The sequence below is a fragment of the Armigeres subalbatus genome, unplaced genomic scaffold, assembly GCF_024139115.2.
Source record: "Armigeres subalbatus isolate Guangzhou_Male unplaced genomic scaffold, GZ_Asu_2 Contig1544, whole genome shotgun sequence".
In the NCBI taxonomy this organism is placed as follows: domain Eukaryota; kingdom Metazoa; phylum Arthropoda; class Insecta; order Diptera; family Culicidae; genus Armigeres; species Armigeres subalbatus.
The window spans coordinates 278067-302793 of record NW_026942334.1 but is presented as its reverse complement, the minus strand read 5'-3'; the positions used below and the strand labels follow the sequence as shown (position 1 = coordinate 302793).

The following is a 24727-nucleotide window of genomic DNA, read 5'->3' as shown; positions in this document are numbered from 1 at the left end:
GTTAACTGCGGTTCACGTCAGCAAGGTTACAAAGGCAACAAGGTTGAAGTTGCTCCTTGGTCGGTAATAGTAAAAGCCGTAAAGCCGGATGAAGCGTGATCCAATTCTTAGAATCTACGATCCAATGAGTTAGTGAGTTAGTCTGAGTGAGTTACTAAGAGAGAGTGAGTGAGTAGGAGTGAGTGAGTGTGTAAGAATGAGTTAGCAATGAGTAATAGTGAATGAATGAGTAAGAATGAGTAAGGGTGAGTGAGTAGGTGTGAGTGAGTAATTTAGAGTGGGTGAGTGAGTAATAGTTTTTTTTGTTCTTCCTAAACAATGGAGGGGGAATCTGCTCAACAGACATCCTGGGTTGTCTAGGAAGTGCGGGGTTAGGGATCACCTCCAACAGCAAACAAGGGAGGCAGGACTACATCCCCGACCCGCTAAACCGTTTCCATTGCTGCCAAGCCCATATTCCCTTCGGTACAACCAGAAAGTAATGCTTCAAAGGGGGGCCAGTGCACAACGCACCCTCGAGGTTAGTTGCGTGTCCTTGCAGCACCAAACATAGTAACTCGCTTTTTTAGAAGAACACCATGGTATCGTACCAGCGCGTTGCCGGCTTTCCAGGTGGCCTTACCACGCCCTATGTCCTCGGAAGGTGGAAAGGGTCGACTTCGCGCCTGCTTCCCTCTGCACGACTGATATCAAGAATGATGATGCCGCGTGCACCCCAAATTGACCTTTCTGCGATAAGGCCTATTCGCCAGCACACAGAGGGACTCTGCTGACGCGGTGCCTACGCCTGCCCCAGCCTTGACGAGGACCCTTTCCGTCCTCGGCTCGGAACCCGCCTGGAGTTGACCAACGCCGCGAAAGCGACGATACCATGTTGTTCTTCGCGCGGCCACTTGTTCGATAAAAGGATCGAGTTCGACCACAGAGCATGACCACCGGTATGACCCATGAAGCCGATTCCGATCCCTTGGACCACCTCTTGTTTGCGCTTGAACTAGCCATCCTTGAGTCCACGCGCCACCTTCTGTGTAGCTCCGGCTATCGCCCAATAAAACGGCGTTCCAGCCAACTTCATCTTTACACATCCTCCGAACTAGGTTGTCCGGGGTAGTGTCCAGACCACATGTGGCAAGCATGTGGTCACGCATTGCGCGAAAACGTGAGCACACGAACAACACGTGTTCCTCCGTTTCCTTTAAACCTGCGCACACCAAACACTCGGGCGAGGCCGAGCAAGCCAGCTGCGTTACCTGCACTGTGATTTTGCAGCACGCTTAAACACCGGGCACATCGAACCCCCCATGGGGTGCTTGCTGTTCACAGCTTTGCTGGAACAAATCAAATAATTGGGAGGGTTTGTGCAGCATTGTGCCTTACCCAGTCAACATTTTGGTACCTATATCTGTTGATATAGGTTATTATATAAGAACCAACTTAATCGTATATAATGCACAGATTGGCTATATACGTACCAAAGTGGAGGCGATATAGGTACATACGAGTTTTATTATACGTTTTTTGCCGACATTATGAGAACAGTATTACGATTATACATAAAAATATGAAAAATAAAAAAATCTTACCAGCACTAAGTCTCGAACATGCGATCTTTGCATTTGCAGGCGAATACCCTACCACTGCGCCATACTGCACATCTTGAAGCAATTCGTATTTTGCCCAACATAAACTACACAATTTATATCTTCACAACTGCTTGAAACTTCTACAACCTATTTGGACTGAAGTGGTTTCGATTGTATTACAATTCACATAGACATTCATTCGCACTGATATAGGATATTGCAAGGAGTATAAGTCATTACGTATTTTTATTCACACAATTACGATTGATTTTCACTGCGGTAAAAATTATCGTATACGATGCACTCAATACAACATCTTTCGACAATAAAATGACAAAGTTTGATATACAATGCGATTTAGATTTTTGATGGATGCAAATGCGACTTTATTTGCTGTTTGTTATACGATATGTGGTTTACTGGGTATGTCCCTCCAATCCGCAGCGTCGGCAGAGATTGCTTCTGTCAGGGCCTTTGCAGTCCCATTGCTTGTGCCCCGGTTCCAGGCACTTGAAGCAAACTTCGGGTTGTTCGTATATGCTCACAGGGCACACCGACCATCCCACCTTGACGCTCCCTAACTTGACTACCTTGAAGGCGTCCGCTGCAGATAGCCGAACCGATGCTACCTGCGTCCCTGCCGGACCTTTTCCGTAGCTGAACGGCTGCGGTGGGCGTCTCCACTTCACACTATCGCCGCAGTGCCGTGGACGAGCTCTTCGACTTCGGTGATCTCGTCCAGGTCTTTAACCCTTAGATTCACCTCCGTCGTGAGTGCCCTCACCTTGACCGTCTCACCTAGGACTTCCTCCGCCAACTTCTTATAGGCGGCGCCCTTTTGCGAGACGCCCGCTTCAGCTCGAGGATCATCTCGCCCATCCGGGTACGTCTTATTTGACGTACGTCGGCGCCGCGTTAACCGAGCTTGACGTCACTCCTCATCGCCTTCAAGACGTCCGAGTATTTAGCCTCGTCCGCCGTGATGACTAGGGCATCGCCCTGGAGCGATTGGCGCCTATCCTAGACTTCTTTGCTACCCTCATTCGCCTGGGCCTTCTTTTCGGCCCTTGACGTCTTCGGTTTCTTCTTGTTCTTGACCAGGGTCCAGGAGGCGTCATCCCCCTCTATTTCCCTAGACTGGTGCGGCTGAGAGCTCTCAGCTTGCCGTAACCCCTTACCACCGTTTTTCCTGGGTGGACGGACCTTTCCTGGTCTTTCCTCCCCCGGTTTTGGCGGTACATGGCCGGGGTTCAGCTTCCCAGACCCACTACTCTTGTTCGGGGTAGTAACCCTCCGCGTTTTGGAGCGGCCTCCAGGGAGATCATCCCCTGGAGACTGTCTCCCTGTTTTTGTGTCTGCTCCGTTGGAGCAGTCACCCCGACGTACCCGCAAATACTTGAGCCTCAGTCTGGGTAGACTTTGGTACCACCGTCTTCGCTGGCACGCCTTCGGTCGATTCGACCTTGGCCGAGTCCACGAATCCTTGGGCCTCAGTCCGGGTAGACCTCGACTCCACGGATTTCACGGGCTTACACTTGGCCGTCCCGACCACCCTCTCCAGGTTGGCGTCCAGCATCGACTTTCGAAGTTTCTGCAAGCTCCTCTTGAGGTCCTTACTGATATTATGCTTTGATGACGCAAAGTCGATGATGGCGTCAAGCTGTTCCGTCGCCACCTCGAAGGCCGAAAGCCCATCGCGTTTGCGGTTCATCGCATCCACAAACCATGGGCCGTCAATAACCTCTACCGGCGTTTTTTTAGCCGAGAGAAAGGTTAAGTGACCCACGCTCGCGCTGCGCACTGAGCTGCCGACTATTGCCTCTGGCCTCCTAGGCGGAGACCTGAACAACCCACCTCTTGCGAAGGGGTTGTCGCCTACACTACTACCACTAATTGAAGAATTGACTTGGTTTTCCATTTTGGTCCCACGAGTTGCTCGGGAAAAGAGGTCCACCACGCCAGAGCCCTGCATGACGCGGTAAGGGACAATTACTGTGGAGGGTGCCCAGATACCCCACAGGCTCCGTTAAAGCCCTAGCTTATTATTTCACCCCCTGGAAATTCATCCCCTCGGCACGGGTCGCTTGACGCCTTGGGATTAGGGGTTAGAGACGATGGTCCCGCTCTAACTCGCAGTGGCCATGGGGAGGGGTCGTCAAGCCCTTGGACAAAGTCCCTGCTGCCCCAAGTAAGTAATAGTGAGTAAGCGAATGAGTAAGATTGAGTGAGTGAGTGGAGCGAGTGAGTAATAGAGAGTGGGTGAGTAACTGAGTAACCGTTCGAATGAGTAAGAGTGAGTGATTGGGTAAGAGTGAGTGTGTGAGTGAGTAAGAGTGAGTAAGTGAGGGAGAAAGAGTGAGTGAACGAATGAGTAAGAGTGAGTGAACGTATGAGTAAGAGTAAGTGAGTGAGTAATAGAGAGTGAATGAGTGAATAAGAGTAACTGAGCGCTTGGGTAAGAGTGAGTGATTGAGTAAGAGCGAGTGAGTGATCAAAAGTGAGTGGGTGAGTAAGAGTGAGTGAGTGAGTAAGCGAATGAGTAAGAGTGAGTGAATGAGTAAGAATAAGTGAGTGAGTTAGAGTGAGTGAGTAAGAGCGAGTAAGTGAGTGAGAGTGAGTAAGTGAGTAAAAATGATTGCATGAGTAAAAGTGAGTGATTAGCGAGTAAGAGTAAGTAAGTGGTAAGACTGAGAGAGTGAGCAAGAGTGAATAAGTGAGTAAGAGTGAGTGAGTGAATAAGTCAGAGTGAGTGATTAAGAGCAGTACTGCAGTTTGTCAATTTTAATGAGAGATGTCACGCGGTGTTTACATATCTGCCCTCTGATTCTCTATAGAAACGCGAAGAATGAAAGGCATGCTGCAAAAATCTCTTTAATTTTTATTTCCCGACAGGACATGAAAGTTTGCAATATCTTTGTTTATTGCCGCTTTCAACTCGTTGGATTCAAGGAATATGAATAATTTATCGTCCAGTAATTGTTCTCTGCATATATATATATATATATATATATATATATTAAAATAATTTAGAAGTTTTAATTTTAAAACAAAATACAACATCCTTTCATGACTGCTTTATATGCAAAATTGATCAAAGAACCAACGATTCATGATTTGGTCACCAGATAAAGAAAAAAGTGCTTTGCTATCTGTCTTATGACGATCACGATCTTTTGCAGTACTGATTAAGAGTAAGTGAGTCAGTAGGAGTGATTGAGATATTGAGTGTAAGTGAGTGAGTAAGAGCGGGTGAGTGAGTAAGAGTAGGTGAGTGAGTAATAGTTAGTGAGGAAGAGAAGAACATTGTGGTTTTATGCTGGTTTTATAACACTTTGGAAGAGTAAATTATGGTCTTTAAGAGCATAATAAAACTTAAAATGTTACTTGGGTAGTGACGTATATTGTGTGTAGGTGAGAGAGAGAACTCTGTTTATCTTCGGATAGAAGCGTTGATTTGAAGAAGGCATCCTCTTTTCCGTTCGCCTTATACAACGCAAACGCATGAAGAAGGCATTATCTCCTCTGTGTACTTTGTACAGGGAAAAAGGATTAATTTAAAGAAGGCATTATCCCCTCTGATCGCCTTATACCGGGCAAGCGCATAAAGAAGGCATTATATACTCTGTGTGCCTGGTGCCGAGCAAACGCGTACATTTGAAGAATGCATTATCTTCTCTGATTGCCTTATCCCGGGCAAACGCATTTATTTGAAGAAGGCAATTAACTGTGCATAATTGTGGCTGACGAAATTCAATTTTTCAATAGTTTAGCGTCATCATTCAATTGTTTTTAATAGTTGTGCAAAATCTTAAAGAATTTGTCGAACGATTGATACAAAAATCATCAAAATCGGTTGGAAGATGGCTGAGTTATTAGTCCATACTTCCTGACCATGTTTTGTGACGGTCTCAAACTTGTTTCTGCGGAATGATCCCCCTATGTTTTCCCGAAGGACGTATTCTATGTCAAAAAAATCGAACGCAAATTTTGTTTTGCCTTTCTGTTCATTTAGGAATAGCAGAATATTTATAAAACCACCCAGAAGCAAAACCTTTTATAGAAGGCTTTGTACTACAAGCATATTTGTATTTGATATAGTGTACAATGGATCAACAGGACCCAGATTTTAGGGATAACTTTTTAAGTCATTTTAATTTTGAAATTATTTCATAACTTTATACAATTTTTTGTTTGGAAATTCTTAAATATTTTCTTCTAAAAATTCTTTATGAACATCATTTGAAAAAAATCTCTTTTTTTATACTCTTCTAGGAATAGTATCCTTAGCCGTGCGGTAAGACGCGCGGCTACAAAGCAAGACCATGCTGAGGGTGGCTGGGTTCGATTCCCGGTGCCGGTCTAGGCAATTTTCGAATTGGAAATTGTCTCGACTTCCCTGGGCATAAAAGTATCATCGTGCTAGCCTCATGATATACGAATGCAAAAATGGTAACCTGGCTTAGAAACCTCGCAGTTAATAACTGTGGAAGTGCTTAATGAACACTAAGCTGCGAGGCGGCTCTGTCCCAGTGTGGGGATGTAATGCTAATAAGAAGAAGAAGGAATAGTATCTACGTTTCTAGTATCTACGTTTCAGATACTCTTCTAAGAATTTCGCTCGAGAATTACCCCAGAAAGTCCATCGTAAAATCCATCAAGAATGTATTCAAAAAAATCCTCCTAGGACACAAACCAAGAGCTCCATCGCGAACTTCTTCAGGAAACTTTCCAGGAAATCATTTGAGAACTCCTTCGGATACTCCCACAAACATTCAGTCGGAAATTCTCCCTGAAAAGTTTTTGAAGGAATTTTCAATATTTCTGTGAAAAAAAAATCCCTGCACAATTTCCGGGAGAGTTCTTGAAGGAATTTCCAGAAGAATTCCCAGGGCGTGAATAGGATTTGGCTATCCAGGGCTTCTACGTGAAGCTCTGACAAAACTCAAAGCGAATTTCTGGAAAGACCTCGAATTAATTAATTAAGGGATTTTGATGAAATTTTCTATCCTGAATGAATTCCTGAAGAAATCACCAAGAAAATAAAAGAAATTCTTGAGTATATTTGAATTGGTCAAAATGCTCGGAGCGGTGGGTGCAATTGACCTTCACAATCGTTAAATCAGAGACTAACCCGCAGGCAAGCTGGCGTTCTTTACCCCTCGTGGAAAACTGGATGAAAGAAATAGAGACTTGGCATGTTAAGCATAGTTGTTTGTAATAGTATTTGCTATAACTCTGCTTAAGAGTTGAAGGTGCTCTTAGTTGTGAGGTGCTCTTAGTCAGTTGAGCGCTCGCTTGTGTCCCAATAATAACAACACATTCTTCGTTACTTTTTTTTCGTACCGTCAAGGAAAGCAACCATAAAAGTATAATTTTTGGTGAGAATTTTAGGTCTTCAAAATAAAAAATCATCCTGGAATAGCTTGTTGGTCGTTTTCTAACCGTGGCCCACAACGACTGCAGGGCCGCTTAGGGAAAAAGTTTTTTTTTATTGTCTTTATTAATGAGGTTTTCGGTCCTAGACCGGTTCACCTCATAGGGAAAAAGGTCTCTTAGATAAAAAAAATAAAATATGAGGAAAATGCTTTGTAAAGCAATAAAGCTTTTAACTTTCAACTACAACCCCGGAAGTAGTTATAACGCCAGCGCTTATATTCATACAAAATTGGCATGTTTGTCTTTTTTTTGCTCCAACGTACTTTTTTTTAATACGAGGACCTTTTTAATCTAACGTTGTTGGGTTTTAATCTTATAGCTTAATTGTCTTTCACTCAAGATTTGTTTGATTTCAAGAGATAATGCAAAAAAAATCTGCAGTAAATTCGGAAAATTATGATTATTATCATTTTTACCCATTTAGGATATTCAAAAATGTTGGGAAATATTTATAAATATCATATATATTTATATAATATATTTTTAGACTAACGCATGCGATAATAACTTTTATAAATATTAATAAACGGCCTTTTGTCTCAGTCTGCATTACCGAAATTAATTAACCACTCTCCTAATCCGCATGTCCCCTAATCCCTAGAACCTATTAATAACTCCACAAGAGGTTTCTTGAAGTACTTTGCAAATAGTTTGCGTACCATCATCCCGCATTGTTTCCTTCTTGGGCAAAGGCGTTATTCGTCAGCCCATTCATCATCTTTCCACAAGATGTGCCTACCAGGAAAAAAATTCAGCCCGGAAAGAAACATATACCCACCACGAAAAACAACAGACTTCAACTTCCCTGCCAAAACACCGCACAATATCCACAAGTACCGACCTCCGGTTGCCCACGTACCTTGTTAATGTGAGAACGTGACTTACATGACAACCTTGGCGTCGTCATTCTTCCCACCCAACCAGCAGCGCAACGTAGCAGTCAAGATAAGCAGACTACATATATTTTTCCTCATGTTCCGAACCCATCCCGCACAAGAGCGGATAAATTAATTATTTACATAAAAGCACCCTCCAAATTGAGGACGCGCGGGCTAAAGCTCGTTCACATCACGGAAAAGTTTGTATATTTTCTTTCCTCTTTGATAACTCAACTTCTGAATATCAGTTAATATGAGAGCATAGGAGGTATGGGTGTATCAATAGGATGTTGAGTTTGGAACGATTTGGCAAATTATTGTTATCAAATAACAAATCACGCTTAGCATTACGTTTTATGAACCGATCAACGGATGTGTTGTATCAATTAGAGATTATTTCTCAAGCCTGGAACCAACTAGATCTCATTTTTTCTTCTCAGTAAACTGGAATACATAGCTCCGGAAATTAATAGTTTCGTAAACGTACGATAAATTTAAAAGTTGTCTGAATAGCGTTATCAAAGTTGTTGGAACAAATATAAACTGTACCTTCTTTGCCAAAATAGCTGCTTTTTTTCTTCACGGAGACAGAAAGTTTTCTTTTTTTTCTTTCAGCAAAAGCGGTTGTGCATAAAAATGAATGCAAAAGAATGAAAATCACTTGGAATCAAGAGACTTTCTGCTCAATGGATCAACATTCCACCTGGAGCTTGGTCCGTTTTTCAAAAATAGAAAGCTTATGCCTGTCAATGTATGAATACCTGCCTATATATCTTGTGTTACCAGCATAATTACTTGCAATGAGTGAGTCGCGAATATTTCTTATGTGTCTTGATCCTAAAAAGTGGCAAGAATGTATTCGAAACTATTGCAACTCAATTTGGTTTAAAATTTATTTTCGTAATTGGGATCATGTTTTCTTAATTGTTACGAATTCGATAGAGTAACACAACAACAACAATAGCGACATGCAGCTGGCAAGATACGACCGTTTGACTCAAGCACCGAGTTCAAAAATCATCATATTTTCCATTTCATCTTCAGCCTCAGCCCCACCGGCCAGAGTGGGAAACGGAAACCCCATGCTGCAGTTTTTCCCAAGTGATACATTGCCCTCCCTCTTCCTGCAGAAGTATTCTGCTGATCCGTAGAAAAACATTCCATCCGTACCTCACTCTCCCCGAGGCGCACAGCACAGTTGATTATGGCTACCTCTCCCACAAACAATCAGCGCCAGCGAACGAAAACGACCAGCGGCCATCTATTAGAATTGCTTTGTTTGTACGACCTACATGTTTTGTCGGACGATGTCGAATGCGGATTTCGACACGGGAACGAACAAACCGCCCGCCCCGCCCGAAGGCATCATCAGAACACGTGGCGTCTTTCCGTGGACGATTTGATGGCACAGGTTCTTCTTTCTTGGGTTCAGGACTTGCTGCTGGAGATATACGGCTGCAAGGCAGTTGATGTATGGCTGGAAAGTATACGTCCTTTAATTTGATTAGTTTTTCTTCTAAACAAAACAAAAATGGGCTGAGCAACCAATATGAGTTCATATATCATTTATTAACTGAGTTTTTGTCTTCACATATTTATTGTAAATTAACAGATTTGTGCTTGGGTATCAATAATATGGTGGTCTTTCCGAAAATACGAAAATTTCCGTCTCAAATTACTAACAAAATCATACACGCCTAAAATATTTTACATACGTGGCACTGCAGTGACAAACTGTGACAAACATTACTTTTTAGCTGGTAAGTAAATGTCTAATAAATCTCAAACATTTCAAGACTTTCTTATACCAATTATGTGATGAGACGTGCAGGTGTTAAAAACCGACAGCTTTCGTAATTTGCGGTATTACATATATGTCAGCATCTATGTCGTATGTTCCAATTATGAACTTTTTTACAGAGATTTTAATTAACTGACGTCGGTGTATGGCACACAGTTGAAACAGCACTTAATACTGCCTGGTGCAATGCACAGAAGAGGAAAGTTTGCTTGTTAGTCAACCAAGGGCGCGGAAGTGTTGCTTCTGGTTCTGTAGCGCACGCTGATTAGGTGGAAAAGTCACTCTCTAACGAATGTAGGTAGACTTATTCCTGGTAGTCGTTAGGAGGGCTAGTTTGTAAATCACTGCGAAAGTTTTCATTCCCAAGAATCTGATACTGATTGTGATTGATTTCTGTAAAATTATGATGGAATCAGACTGATGAACTTTCCCCAATATCAATAGGACTTCTAAATGTTTATTATTGGTTATAATTAATTGAGCCAGTTTGGCCTGTTTATTAAATTTAAGCGGAGCCTATTTCGCGCTACCCTTATATGCTGATTTACTGCCGATGGGCGGATAAAGTTAGCATTCCTAAATAATAGCCATTTTCTGGATATTAATTTGTTTATTATTTCCGGAAAACAGAGAAAAATAATTCTGTGCTTTGCAACCTGAAGGCACTTTATGAAATTTTATAAAGGCACTTTATAAAAATTCTTGTAATAGATAGGTTCTAGATTGGATTTTATTCCAATGAAGTAAAGAAATATGACGTAGGGGAAACTGGGGTAATATGCACCCCGGGGCCAAACGACCCTTTGGGATTTTTGGAGATATTTTCGTTAGTTTTTCCATAGTTTTCACTAAAGCGCGTGTAGGTCGGATCTCGAACTGCCAATCCAGCTGTTATCATTTTTGAAAATATTTCTTAAACGCCGCTAAGAACACCAAAAGGTAGTTTTGCCCCGAGAATGCATATTACCCCAGTTTACCCTACGTCTATGGACCGAACGAATAGTGAGGACTGAATTTTGATTTGATTCTCTTAGGCAGAAAGATTTTAAAATTTCAAGTCAATTCTGATGCATATACCTATTTTGATACGAAAGTAAACGCAAAATACATATAATCGTATTTTTGTTGATATTAAGTGCCAGCTTTTACCTATTTTTTCCCCTAAATCTGTTTGTACAAGCGTACAACCGTTCCGATTGACTGCCTTTTCTTTTCGCATCCTCTTAATTCTGGGGAAAGGATCCGGACCATATCGGAGGAAATGGCTCGGCTGTTCTCATAAAAAAATCATGCTCGTCTCCGCATTCATAGAGAGAGCACTTCAGCCGACACATTTAGACTCATCTCATTCGGTTGTTTCAGGTCTCGGAATTCGTTGGGCAGCATCTTTCACCGGAAGCGACACTCATTTTCGTCGTTTTATTGTCATCAGTTTCGTTTCCTTCGCTTTTATTTCCCAACCGTGCGAACGACGACGATGATGAAGTCAAATAAAAGTGAATTTCGAACAAAGTTACTGCGTGCGTACTTTGTTTGCGATGCTCCAATTCTGCTTCGCTCTGAAGTAGGAATTTCCATTAAACTTTTGTTGGAGTCAATACTTTGCGAACTGCACGTTCTCAGTTTCTTCGGCAATCATCGAATCGTAAAATGCATCCCATCTCAGTCTACGAAATTCACTTGAAACGAAAACAGATTTTCCAATTTCAAACGGTTGAACTGATTCATGGCTTTCTGTCTGCGGAACCCTTCGGTGCCCTCCTCACACTGGCCGCATCCGTCGCGGATTTTACAACTTTCTTTCAAGACGTAAAGCTCCAATCAGCGGCAAACAATGGATCGTTGCTGAAAGCGGCATAAAATCCTTTCCCAAAGATCTTCTTCACCCTTCGTTGTGCGAGGGAGCTCCGCACTCACATGGCCGTGGAAAGGTGGTGCGCATCGATTCCTCTAAAACCGTATTTGTCTTTGCCAACAGCCCAGCAGAACTCCACCGACCGCCAGCCGTCATCTTTCGCTGCGAACGCCGAAAATTTCCAATATCGAAGTGAAATTGATTTGCCATCCTCCGCTCTTCGCTGGCCCCATCCCGATAGGTGTACCCACTCGGAATCTTTTTCTCCTGTCAAGTCAATTGAGGCAGGGCGCTTAAGGGTTGTTATGGCTTTCAGGACCACAGGTGTGTATAAGGTAGGTGATGAGGAGTACATATAAAGCATGCTCTTTAGGTAAGTCTCGTTAGAGCTCTGTCATTTCAAGGTTCGATTTAATGTCATTTTGAAAATTCATCTATTTTCACTATGGTCATTTTTTACGAAATCCAAAAACTTTCCCAAATAATGTCAAAATTCCAAAAACATCAGAGAATTTTCCGAAAACAAAGAAGCAATTAGCAAATATTAAACATAGAGATGAACATTGTTAAGCTGAAGGCTATAAGGCCGAAAATTCAATAGGCCAACTGATAAGAGAGACGTGGAAAGTGAACAATCAGAAATGAGATGTAAGAAGTAAAAAATTAGGGGCTGTTCATGTTCACAAACCACGTAGACCGAAATTTCACATTTTAGTAGACTTCCGTAGACTTTTTCGAAACATCTCCCCCTTCTGAAGTCTACGTAGACTTTTCCAAATTTAGCAACATACATGTGATTGGAAAAAATATGGATAATAATCTCGTTTTTAAGTAATTCAGCTATTCAAATCCATTTCAGTATGTAAACACAACAAAATCAAAAAGAACAAAATCCAACAAAACGAAAGTCATATTTGATTTAACTGCAACTTGACAACGGACAAATTGTGGCAGTAAATCTCATGCGCATAACAAAGTACTAGTAATGAACTTGAATTTAATACTTGAACTGAAGAGTTGTAAGCGAATGTAAGGAATGTTTCATCAGAAACCTTTTCCTACTATGCAAAGCAGAAGTCAATCTCCCAACACAAGGAGTGTTGATGAACCAATGCACCATGCGTCTCCATGTGCTTGTTTGCCTATACGTCGAACATGTTCTAAGCTTGTTGGCATAAAAAGCAATAAATCTCCAAAAGTAATGAAATTACGAACTTGGTGTCTTCGACCAAGTTTTTCAGGAGAACTTTTACTACAATTCTCGCGATACATGTACCCTGCATGTTTTAAAGTGAAAAAAATAATATTTTATCTCAATTTTAGGGGAATCGATCATAAGGCTGAAAACATTATACCTTAATATGCAGAAGATGGCTCAATTGAGCATTGTATAGCCACCCACGATTTGTACAATCACTTATGCTATGCTATGCTTATTGATCATAAGGCAGAATATTGTCGGCGTACCTAGCACCAAATTAGAATCTTTCCTCCGAAGTTTTATCCGTCAAACTGATTGATGCGTTGTTTAGCGCATCTTTAGGCGAATCCAGCGCACTATTTCCGAAGTTGGGTAAGTTGCCTGTATCTGGAGATAAGCCCAACTTCGGAATAAAAAGCGTACTAACTATGTTCCGGATAGACAATACCTCCAAAGAAGCGAATCGATAAAATGACTCGAAAACGCCATCACGCGAAATCCCATAATAAAGGTACTATTCAATAAACGCGCTAAAACGGGGAAGGGTAATTTGGCCGAAACCCATTCGGTCGAAAGCCATTTGGCCGAATGCCACTAGGCCGAACAGACCATTAGGCCGAAACCCATCTGGCCAAAAGTCATTTGGCCTTAAGGGTCATTTGGCCGAAATGGTCGTTTGGCCGAAAGGGTCGTTTGGCCGAAAGGGTCGTTTGACAGAAAGGGTCGTTTGGCCGAAAGGGTCGTTTGACAGAAAGGGTCGTTTGGCAGAAAGGGTCGTTTGGCCGAAAGGGTAGTTTGGCTGAAAGGATCATTTCGCCGAAAGGGTCATTTGGCCGAAAGGGTAATTTGGTCAAAAGGGTCGTTTTGCCGAAAGGGTCATTCGGCCGAATTTCTCTCTTTTCGAATGATCTATTCGGCCAAATGACCTATTCGGCCAAATGACCCTTTTTGCCAAATGACCCTTTCGGTCTAATGACCCTTCCGGCCAAATGACCCTTTCGGCCAAATGACCCTTTCAACTAAATGACTCTTTCGGCCAACAACCCATTTAGCCAAACGAACCATTCGACCAAACGACCCTTTTGGCCTAATGACTCTCTCGGCCAAATTACCCTTTCGGCCAAACGACCCTTTCGGCCAAATGACCCATTCCACCAAATTACCCTTTCGGCCAAATGACCCATTCGGCCAAATGACTTTCGGCCAAACGACCGTTTCGACCAAATGACCCATTCGGCCTAATGGTCTGTTCGGTCAAACAGCTTTCGACATGGTGGCATTCGGCCAAATGGCTTTCGGCCGAATGGATTTCGGCCAAATGACCCTTCCCCCATTGATAAGCCATTTTATGATAAACTGCAAATAATTATATTTTTATTATTAAATAAGCGCCAAAATCAAAAGGCTTCAATTTCGATTTAGGAAGTGTGACTGGACTTCAGATATTCTTATGATATGTAGGTGCAAGATGCGGGGCTTATTGAATATGACTATAGCTTTGGAACTCTTGAAACGGGCTACAGAAGTTACAATCGACCCGCGCTCCTTTGTCGTACTTGACAATCCGACTATCCCTTCTCTGCCAGCGATGCCTCAACGCTCCAACTAATGTCAAATTCTTTTTTAAACCTGGGTCAGTGCTAACCCGAACCCTGAATAAAAAAAAGCAATGGGTAATGTTTTTAACATAACCGCGAGTAGACGTAGGACTTGTATGAACGTGACGTATTTACATTTAACCTCCAACTTTTGGATCTATGGAGTTTGATTATAGGTATTAATATTGGAAACAACAACTTCCATGCTGTGTAGAATTATTAGCAATTTGTTTATTCGAAAGTTCTAGAAATAAAACTAATAACACAGAATGACAAAAAACAATACGCCCACTTCTGTCATGCATATTCGCAGACCCACCGGCAATTCTACCGCATGCTGTATAGGTAAACACAAAGAACGAACGAACGAAACGAAAAATGCGCGAGTAAAAAGCACGTCAGTATGCGCTGCTGTCACAAAATGTAATGACTCGCACACGGCAAGCACTGCTTTTTTTATACACAAAAAAAATCTTCCGGTAGACCCGAAAGCCCGTAACATACCGCATTCTGATGTCCGTGTTAGGAATGCACGAGATTGGTTACATATGAAATTTTTACTGCCTTTGACAAGAATTGAAATTTTCAAAAGTTTATCGTTAATAATCTTAAGTTTCAATGAAATAGGCAAAATGGTGGAGGGTATCCGAGTCGATTGATGTATAAATCTTTAAAATCCATCGAAAGATAAAGGCGCTAGCAACGTTCGAAATCTTCCCTTCCAGCGTAACGCTCTCGATTTCCAAAAATCTAAATGACACCCAGTATAGACATAAGTCCTACGTCAAAAACATTTCAGTTTCATCTGTCATTGGATATGTTGGTGTACGTAGCATCGTGTTTGTTTTGATTCGAAACATATGATCCAGGACATCAAGTGCACTGGCAGTGCGTTGGCCTTGACTAATCAGATCATGATAAATAAAAATGGTTAAGCGCGTGAACTGATTTTTGCGGATAGTGGAATTTACTTTACGGTTTATACATATTTTTAATTATATTCTATAATGCCGTGTACATTTTTATACCAAGAATTCCGTATAGAATTCATGTAAAGAAGATTTTCTATTCTACAAGAATTCATCTGATAAATCATATTGAAATTCCAACCACTTTTATTGTAAAAGTTTTTTTTCGGAAAACGCTCAGAAGCATGCAATAAAAATTCTCCAGGATACGCATTTTTTTCCCTCGCCTTTTCAATGGGGCCGAGATTTTGATTTTCCATGCCCAATTCCCGAAAACATATTTTAAAATACATGGAGAAAAAATCCGCTGACCAAATTCCCGAGGTATGAGGCTACCCTTATGCTAAAAGTCCCCCGCGTGTTTTATCCTTACATGTTCCTTGAGGAAATACTCCGAAAGTTCCTTGAAGATTTTTTCCGGAAGTTCTTTGAATTGATCCTCCGAAGGTTTCTTCAGGATTTGCTCCGGAAGTTCCTTCAGGAATTCCTCATAAATTCCTACATGAATTCCTTGAAAGTTCAGGAAATTTTCCGGAAGCTCCACCAGGAACTCCTCCGGAAGTTCCTTCAGGAATTCCTTCGAAAGTTCATTCAAGAATTCCTCCAGTCAGGAATTTCTTCGAAAAGATTCCTGCTTCCTGGAGGAGCTTCCGAAAGAATTTCTGTGTTAGCTTCCAGTGAAATTCGCAAAACTCTTCCGGGGGAATTCCTGGAAGATTTTATGGAGTGGCCACCGAAGTTCCTCCAGAAGATCCGGAACATCCGTAAAAATGGTCAATTCATAGAACTCATCCTAGAAGAGCGCGGTTTTTTTCCAAAGCTTTTCGTTATCAAACGCTGAGTAACAAATGATTATAGTCACCCATTTTAGTGGACCTGGGTGGCCACCGGAGGTCCTCCGGAAGATCTGGAACGTCCGTAAAAATAGTCATTTCATGAAATTTATTATAGAAGAACGCGGCTTTTTCCAAAGTTTTCATTATCGAACTACGAGTAACAAATGATTGTGGTGACCCATTTTAATGGACCTGTGTGGCCACCGAAGGCCCTCCAGAAGATCCGGAATATCCGTAAAAGTGGTCAATTTTTGAAACTTATCATAAAAGGGTGCGGTTTTTTCCAAAGCTTTTCATCATCGAACGCTGAGGAACAAATGATTGTGGTGACCCATTTTGATGGACCTGTGTGGCCACCGAAGGTCCTCCAGAAGATCCGGAACGTCCGTAAAAGTGGTCAATTTTTGAAACTTATCATAAAAGGGTGCGTTTTTCTTCCAAAGCCTTTCATCATCGAACGTTGAGTAACAAATGATTATAGTCACCAATTTTAGTGGACCTGGGTGGCCACCGGAGGTCCTCCGGAAGATCTGGAACGTCCGTAAAAGTGGTCAATTTTTGAAACTTATCATAAAAGGGTGCGGTTTTTTCCAAAGCTTTTCATCATCGAACGCTGAGGAACAAATGATTATGGTGACTCATTGTGATAGACCTGAGTGGCCACCGAAGTTCCTCCAGAAGATCCGGAACATCCGTAAAAATGGTCAATTCATAGAACTCATCCTAGAAGAGCGCGGTTTTTTCCAAAGCTTTTCGTTATCGTACTTATATAACAAATGATTGTGGTGACCTATTTTGGTTGACCTGGGTGGCCACCGGAGGTCCTCCGGAAGATCTGGAACATCCGTAAAAATGGTCATTTCATGAAACATATCATAGAAGAGCGCGGTTTTTTCCAAAGCTTTTCATTATCGAGCTACGAGTAACAAATGATTGTGGTGACCCATTTTGATGCACCTGGGTGGCCACCGAAGGTCCTCCAGAAAATCCGGAACGTCCATAAAAATGGCCATTTCATGAAATTTATCATAAAAGGGTGCGTTTTTTTCCAAAGCTTTTGATTATCGAACACTGAGTAACAAATGAATATGGTGACCCATTGTGATGGACCTGAGTGGCCACCGGAGTTCCTCCAAGCAAGAAATTTTTGACCAAAAGTTGTCAAAAGATTCAACCAAAGTAAATTTTTATTTTAAGTCAAACTTTCATGAGTCGATGATTTATGACTGAATATCGACTCATGGAAGCAAATTATGCCATACTTGAAAATATTTTCTGGGTTAATGTGATTGTCCTTTCAAAAAAAATAGTGTCATCTTTATTTTTATGAATTGACTATAATTACAGATTTTTTGATCTTGCGGAGTTTCATTGGTGACTACACACGGTCCTAAGAATGGGTTACAATTCAGGATACGAAAATAGGAAAACTATGACAAGTTTCATGAATTGACCGATTTTACGGATGATCTGAATGTACCTGAAGACATACAGTGGGTAATCCATGCGAATTGGTTACGATCATTTGTTTCTTAAATTGGGAAAATAAAAAGATTCAGAAGAATCGTGTGCTTCTTCTATGGATTATATGGCGTGTTTTTCTAAGGTGGGTTTTATGAATTGATCAATTTTACGTGCGATACGGATCTTCCGGAGGGCCTTTGGTTGCTACTCACATCCGTGAGAAAAGGTCACGGCAATAATTTCATGTTCAGAGTACGACAAGGAAATTAAAAAATAGGCTCTTCTAGTATGTATTACATCAATTAACCACTTTAACCGATGTTCCGTATCTTCCGGAAGACCTCCGATAGTCACTTTGGTAAATAAGAACGGGTCACGACATTCCTTCGTGTCTTGCTCAGAGTTCGATAATTTAAAGATTTTTTTTACGTGCTTTTTTCTGGGATGATTTTTTTTTAATTGATAACTTTTCCGCCGTAATCTGAAAAAGTGACATATACGCCATTTTCCAAAATGGGTCACTATAATCATTTATTTGTTACTCAGCGTTCGATAATGAAAAGCTTTGAAAAAAAAACGCGCTCTTCTAGAATGAGTTTAATGATTTAACCACTTCTACGGATGTTCCGGGTCTTCCGGAGGGACACAGGACCGTGAAATAACCAGGAATTGTGTTGATCCATGGAAATGGACAATTTCTACATTCTATTAGGATTATTGCTACGCAAATTAATGAGCATTTCTAAAATCACCCTTCGAAAGGCAAGAAATCAGGCCAAAAATTGGCCTCAGAATCTATGTTCCTTCAACATCGATTCCTGGAAACCAGAATGGCCAAAGTGCAAAAATCTGTCCGTAACGACATCCGTGGAATCCATACCAATTTGGTTCCAAAAGATTGAGAATCGGTTCGAAAATGAATTTTTGGGAGCGAATTCAATTTGGGATCATTTTAGTCGAATTTCTTTTACCAATATCAACTAAAGAGTTTATTTTTAGTTCAAAATAGTATTTCTCCGTTTTTAATAATCATATTCCACTATTTCCATCTATATATTACTACACTAGTGATGTACAAAGAATGAAGATATATAGTTGGAACGCTTTCGATAAATAAACGATGGAAAAAGGGAGTGCTGCCCAAAGGTTACTTCTTTCTATTGAAAATGTATGCCTTAACCTTTGGATGCATCAAGAGCAAAATCTGCAATGATTCATATTGTTCGGATCTGTCATTTTGAATATACATCTGAAAATTTGAAAATATTTTTAAATTGTTTTGGTGTATGAATGCGTCATTTTATCTACGGAGCAATACACTTTGCAATTACGACGCCTTTCTTGGCAGCAACATAATTATTTTAACTGTCTAAGACGAGTTTAGTACTTTCCATTTAATCACACTACGTTTTGTTATCTTTACAAATGCGTATTTCGAACTCAACTGTGAGGCCGTCTTTAGTGTCTCGTACTTGACACGTATAGACCGTTCCAAGAATAATAAATACACTTTCCTTTCCCTTGTCATAAGACGAGTTTATACCATCCCATTGAATTCCACCATTGAATTAAGTGGTGGAATTCGATGGGATGGTATAAACTCGTCTTATGACAAGTGAAGACATTCCACTAAAAAGCTCAAAATAATTTTCTTATCAAAATACACTTTGTTTATTGAATAATTCCGATATTGAATAATTTTTTTTTCAAGTAATCTACTATTTTATGGTAACATATGGCCCAAAATTTTATTTACTTTCATATATCATTACAAGGCTGGTTGCGGTAAATGCCACTCAAAATAGTGACTTTAGTGACCAACACCGGTGAAAAAGGGACCAAATAGTGGCTTTCAGCAGTAGAAATAGTGATCAAATAGTGGAATAGTTCGTCTTATGACAATTGTCACTTAAGTGAAATCTGATGAGTTTGTTTCATTTCATCGATTTTAATATTTATTTTTGTATATTTCCAGTGGTGAACAACACAACTTTGAGGCAAGTGATAAAGAACAATGTCCAATAATGTTTAATATGCGTTTGAATTTATTCGAAAAATCTTCGCTTGTCTGTGAAAATGGCGCTTTTTATGATGAAAATTAATTTAAAAAAAATTTCGACATAGATTTAATTTGGCTCATAAAGTTTATAAATCTGAAACCCAAGAACCATTTCGAAACCTAAAAAAAATGTTTAGGATTTCAAAAAGCCTAAACAAGAAATTCGTGATATAAGATGAGCCGGCAATAATAAAAGTTCGAGCTAGCAACCGGTAAGTCAGTTAAACTCAAAATAATAAAAATTTTTATGAATTAACGATTTCTCTTGATGGAATAACCAAAGTTTATGCAGTCTCGGATGTCTAAATTGTTAGGAAAAGTATCTAAAATTGTGTAGGATTGAGATGAAAATAAAAAAATTTTATAGAAAAGATGAATCTGAGCACTCAACAGTTCAATTAATAAGGTATAGAGTTTAACAGTTTTTCAAAGAGGATTCAAAAAAGCAAGGTCTGCTATTAGCCTTGCGCAGGGTTTCAACTTTTCGTTTCAATGAGACCAAAGCAAGCGTTTTTCGGGCCAAGGGAGAATCTTTTTTCGTTGTTTATGTTGATGATCATCTTTCACCCATCAATCTTTCTCCAGAATTAGCCTGGGATGATAAACGAAAATCTTGCCTATTAGATGAAAATCCTTTTTCTTTTCATCACTTTTACCTCTCACTCACTTTTCGCGAGAATTATCGCAGAACAATTACAAAATTGTATTGGGAATCTAAATATATTCGCAAGCAGGGTTCGTAATGCTCACTCAATCTCAGGAGCACAGGATGCTCCCTCGCCAAAATTTTCAGGGATGAATCGCTTTTCGGGAAAGAAAAACAGCCTGGAGAGTGATAACAATTTTTCGCTCACTTCGATTGCCGCCAAACGTTGGTTTGCTCTTTGTCTTTCACAGGGTTCGTATCGCTCACTCAATCTCAGGAGCACAGGATGCTCCCTCACGAAAACTTTCGGGGAGAAATCGCTTTTCGGGAAAGAAAAACAGCCTGAAGAGTGATAACCATTTTTCGCTCACTTCGATTCCCGCCAAACGTTGGTTTGTTCTTTTTCTTTCATATTCGAGTTTTTTCGTGGCATCTTCAATGCAAATGGTAGTAGCTTATGTAGAACAAATAACTTAATGCTTTCATACAGATAGCATGGTGGTGTGGCTAAAGTAAGCGCATCCGTACGGCTATTATTGTTACTATTCTGGGTTCGAATCCCGGCGCGTCCATACAATTTTGTAATTGTTCTGCGATAATTCTCGCGAAAAGTGAGTGAGTGGGTAAAAGTGATGAAACGAAAAAGGATTTTCATCTAATAGGCAAGATTTTCGTTTATCATCCAAGGCTAATTGTAGAGAAAGATTGATGGGTGAAAGATGGTCCTCAGCATAAACAACGAAAAAAGATTCTCCCTTGGCCCGAGAAACGCTTGCTTTGGTCTCAATGAAACGAAAAGTTGAAACCCTGGTCTTTCATATTCGAGTCATTTCGTGGCACCATATGAATGCAAATGGTAGTAGCTTATGTGCACCAAATAACTTGACACTTTCGTACAGATAGCGTGGTGGTGTGGCTAGAGTAAGCGCATCCCCACAGCTATTATTGTTACTATTCTGGGTTCGAATCCCAGCTATTACTAAATTTTGTGGGCGGTGCAATATTGCAATGGGGTTCACTTCTGCCCAAAAATAACTATTCTTGCTAAGCATCGTTTGGAAAAGCTTTTATTTGATATAAATTAACGAGTTTCAGCACTCATTTCAGTCATAGCGATTGCATTTCCGGTACACTTCAAACCAGTTCCCCGGCCTAAGCAAAATTTTACTCAATCTCTCATCATCTTACTCTTATTCTCTCTCGAGATGGTAGATCAAAGTAAAGAAAAAGAATTTCGTTTGCTTCTTATTTTTGTGATTTTTTCACCAGTGACACGCGTGTTAGCAAAAAGAAGTGACGAGACTGTTGCTGTATTTCTTTGTTTTGCGATGAGATGAATATATGTTCAGTGAGATGGAAAACGGGACAGTTCCCCTAAATGTTGTTGTGCATTGCTTTGATATTGAGTGGAGAGGCTTGTCTGAAAAATATCAATCTTAGTCTTAGCTAATGCACACTTCCATCTAAAGCTAGGTTAAGGATACAATGACTGAAGTGGACAATTTTCGGACCTTTTCCGGTAAAAAAAATACACAACGACTGACGTGACACATGTATGTATGAAAATGGTTGTTTTTGAGGGTTCGTAATGCTCACTCAATCTCAAGAGCACATGATGCTCCCTCACGAAAACTTTCGGGGAGAAATCGCTTTCCGGGAAAGCAAAACAGTCTGGAGAATAATAGCCATTTTTCGCTCTCTTCGATTGATTTTTGGGCAGTTTAACAAATGTACGACTGAACTGATAATGAAATGGTTTCCGTTTTTCTTTTAGTAACAAATATCACAAGTCATTGAACATTGGCAGAACCCTGACCAAATATGTGACAATGATACGAAGAAATTCAAATGATTTCGCTGCTGCCTTTTGCAACCTTGCATGATATTTTGTCAAATGGAATAGGGACACGGCAGGTATTTTCGTCGGGTATACCCCGTTAGGCATAAGTACGTTAGGCGTAAAGACGTTAGGCATAACTACGTTAGGCATAATGGACGTTAGGCATAACGGACGATAGGCATAATGTACGTTAGGCATAATGGACGTTAGGCATAAAATAACCCAAAGAACAGCCTATGACATAAAGAAGGCAGAATTATGCCAAACGTCCATTATGCCTAGCGTACATCATGCCTATCGTCCGTTATGCCTAGCGTCCATTATGCCTAACGTACTTATGCCTAACGTCGCGGACCCATTTTCGTCTGTTCGTCATAGTCTCGAAAATCAATAGAAGAGACTTTTTTTTCTAAAACTCATACAGTCACTCTCTCAATTCTCTCAACTCAATTGAGCGTACAGTATGGATTAGTTGAATACATTCGAAAATTTCAAAGGAAATTAAATGGTTGGCTCGGTTGTTTTTAATGCATTTCAATATTCATCCCTTCCTTCAATGTATGCGTACATAAAATTGTTGAAAATTTTTCTCTAAAGTTTATTTATTTGAAAATAATCTCAAAATACGCCTATTAGATGTGACAAAATTGAGCGCACAGCGAATTTTTTTCTAAAATATTTCTTATTATAAACACGATTAATGTATTTTAATATTGTTTTTTCATGATTATATTTATAATAATAATCATCCGCTACATAAACATTCAATTAAACATTTCAATTTTGAAATTAAACCATGTTTTGATCAAAATGGCGAACAAGTGAGAGGTAAGAACATTGCTATTTAACAATTCAATGTATAGGCTGCTGGGCAAAATAGATGCTTTAATTTGTATGTTTCACCGGCATCGTATCTTATATATGATAGATAATCGAAATCGAGTGAGACTTACGATTAATTTCGGAAAATTCAGTCGGTAAATGATGAAAATAGATGTAAACATACAGAGAAAACGACAAATGTTAGGAATGACATAATTCAAATTTAGTAGAGGAACTGTTCCGATTTCAATCTCACTGAACATATATTCATCTCATCGCGAAACAAAGAAATACGGCATCAATTTCGTCGCTTCTTTTTGCTAACATGCGTGCTCACTGCTGAAAAAAATCACAAAAATAATAAACAAATCAAATACCTTTTCATTGCTTTGTTTTTCATAGGACCAATATCGGAGCTATGAGATGAAGTCCAGGAGCAGTAACCCTATGTCTTTAACTTAAATTTGTTTTAAAGCTCGTTTTTTGTCTCAGGTCTATCATTAAGAGTAATATTATTGAATCCAATCATTCACAGTCAAATTCGAAAAGTACAAGGTGCATGTTAAGGTACCGATCATAAAAACAGCTTTTCAACCCCGTAGTGCACTTCTGATTGAATATTGAAAAGATAGCTTAAAATCGTAATTTCATAATTAAATTTGGATTAAACTCCACGATCTGTTACCATAAGGGATACAATTGGATGATTTCCATGTGGCGAGTAAAAATAAACTTTTTTAAGAGTTCGGCAGCTCATTTAATGATATCTTGGTGAATTGAAATGATTCAACCAAATCTGTTCCTACGGTGACTGAGTCTTCAAATATAAAATGACATCTTATAATGTATCCGTGTGCTGCTCTTTTATTGATATTATTATTAATGAGTGTCCTGAGCTTATAAGCTACCTATACATCGACTTTTAAATGAAGTTATACTTAATTTGAAATATGCCATTTCGAATATTTGTCGTTTTCTCTGTATGTTTACATCTGTTTTCATCATTTACCGACTAAATTTTCCCAAATTTATCGTATGTCTCGCTCGATTTCGATTATCTATCATATATAAGACACGATGCCGGTGAAATCCATATCTTAAAGCATCTATTTTGCCCAGCAGCATTGAATTGTTAAATAGCATTGTTTATACATCTTACTTGTTCGCCATTTTGATTAAAACATGGTTTAATTTCAAAATTGAAATGTTTAATTGAATGTTTAAGTAGCGGATGATTATTATTATAAATATAATCATGAAAAAACAATATTAAAATACATTAATCGTGTTTATAATAAGAAATTTTATAGAAAAAAATTCGCTGTACGCTCAATTTTGTCACATGTAATAGGCATATTTTGAGATTATTTTCAAATAAATGGACTTTAGAGAAAAAAATTCAACCATTTTATGTACGCATACATTGAAGGAAGGGATGAATATTGAAATGCATTAAAAAAAACCGAGCCAACCATTAAATTTTCTTTGGAATTTTCGAATATATTCATCTAAACTATGCTGTACGCTCAATTTTGAGAGTGACTGTACGTACCAAATCGTAAGCTCAGGAGAAACGTTCTGCTATAGTGTAGTTCTAGCAAATGTACGTTGCTTTCGTTGGTTTTAGCCCCTACGACGATGGACGGAAATACCTGCGGTGTCCCTGCGTTATTTTTTTGTTTTTGGTAAATCTCAAATTCGCTTTAGAAAATGGACGTATAATCGTCATGCTTTTTGGTT

At 39.9% G+C, this 24727-nt stretch overlaps 1 protein-coding gene across 1 annotated transcript in view; it reads left to right on the top strand.

The window, feature by feature from the left end:
- LOC134202966 (uncharacterized) overlaps positions 1-24727 on the top strand; it is a 280830-nt gene that overhangs the window by 3709 nt on the left and 252394 nt on the right. The window lies entirely within an intron of this gene.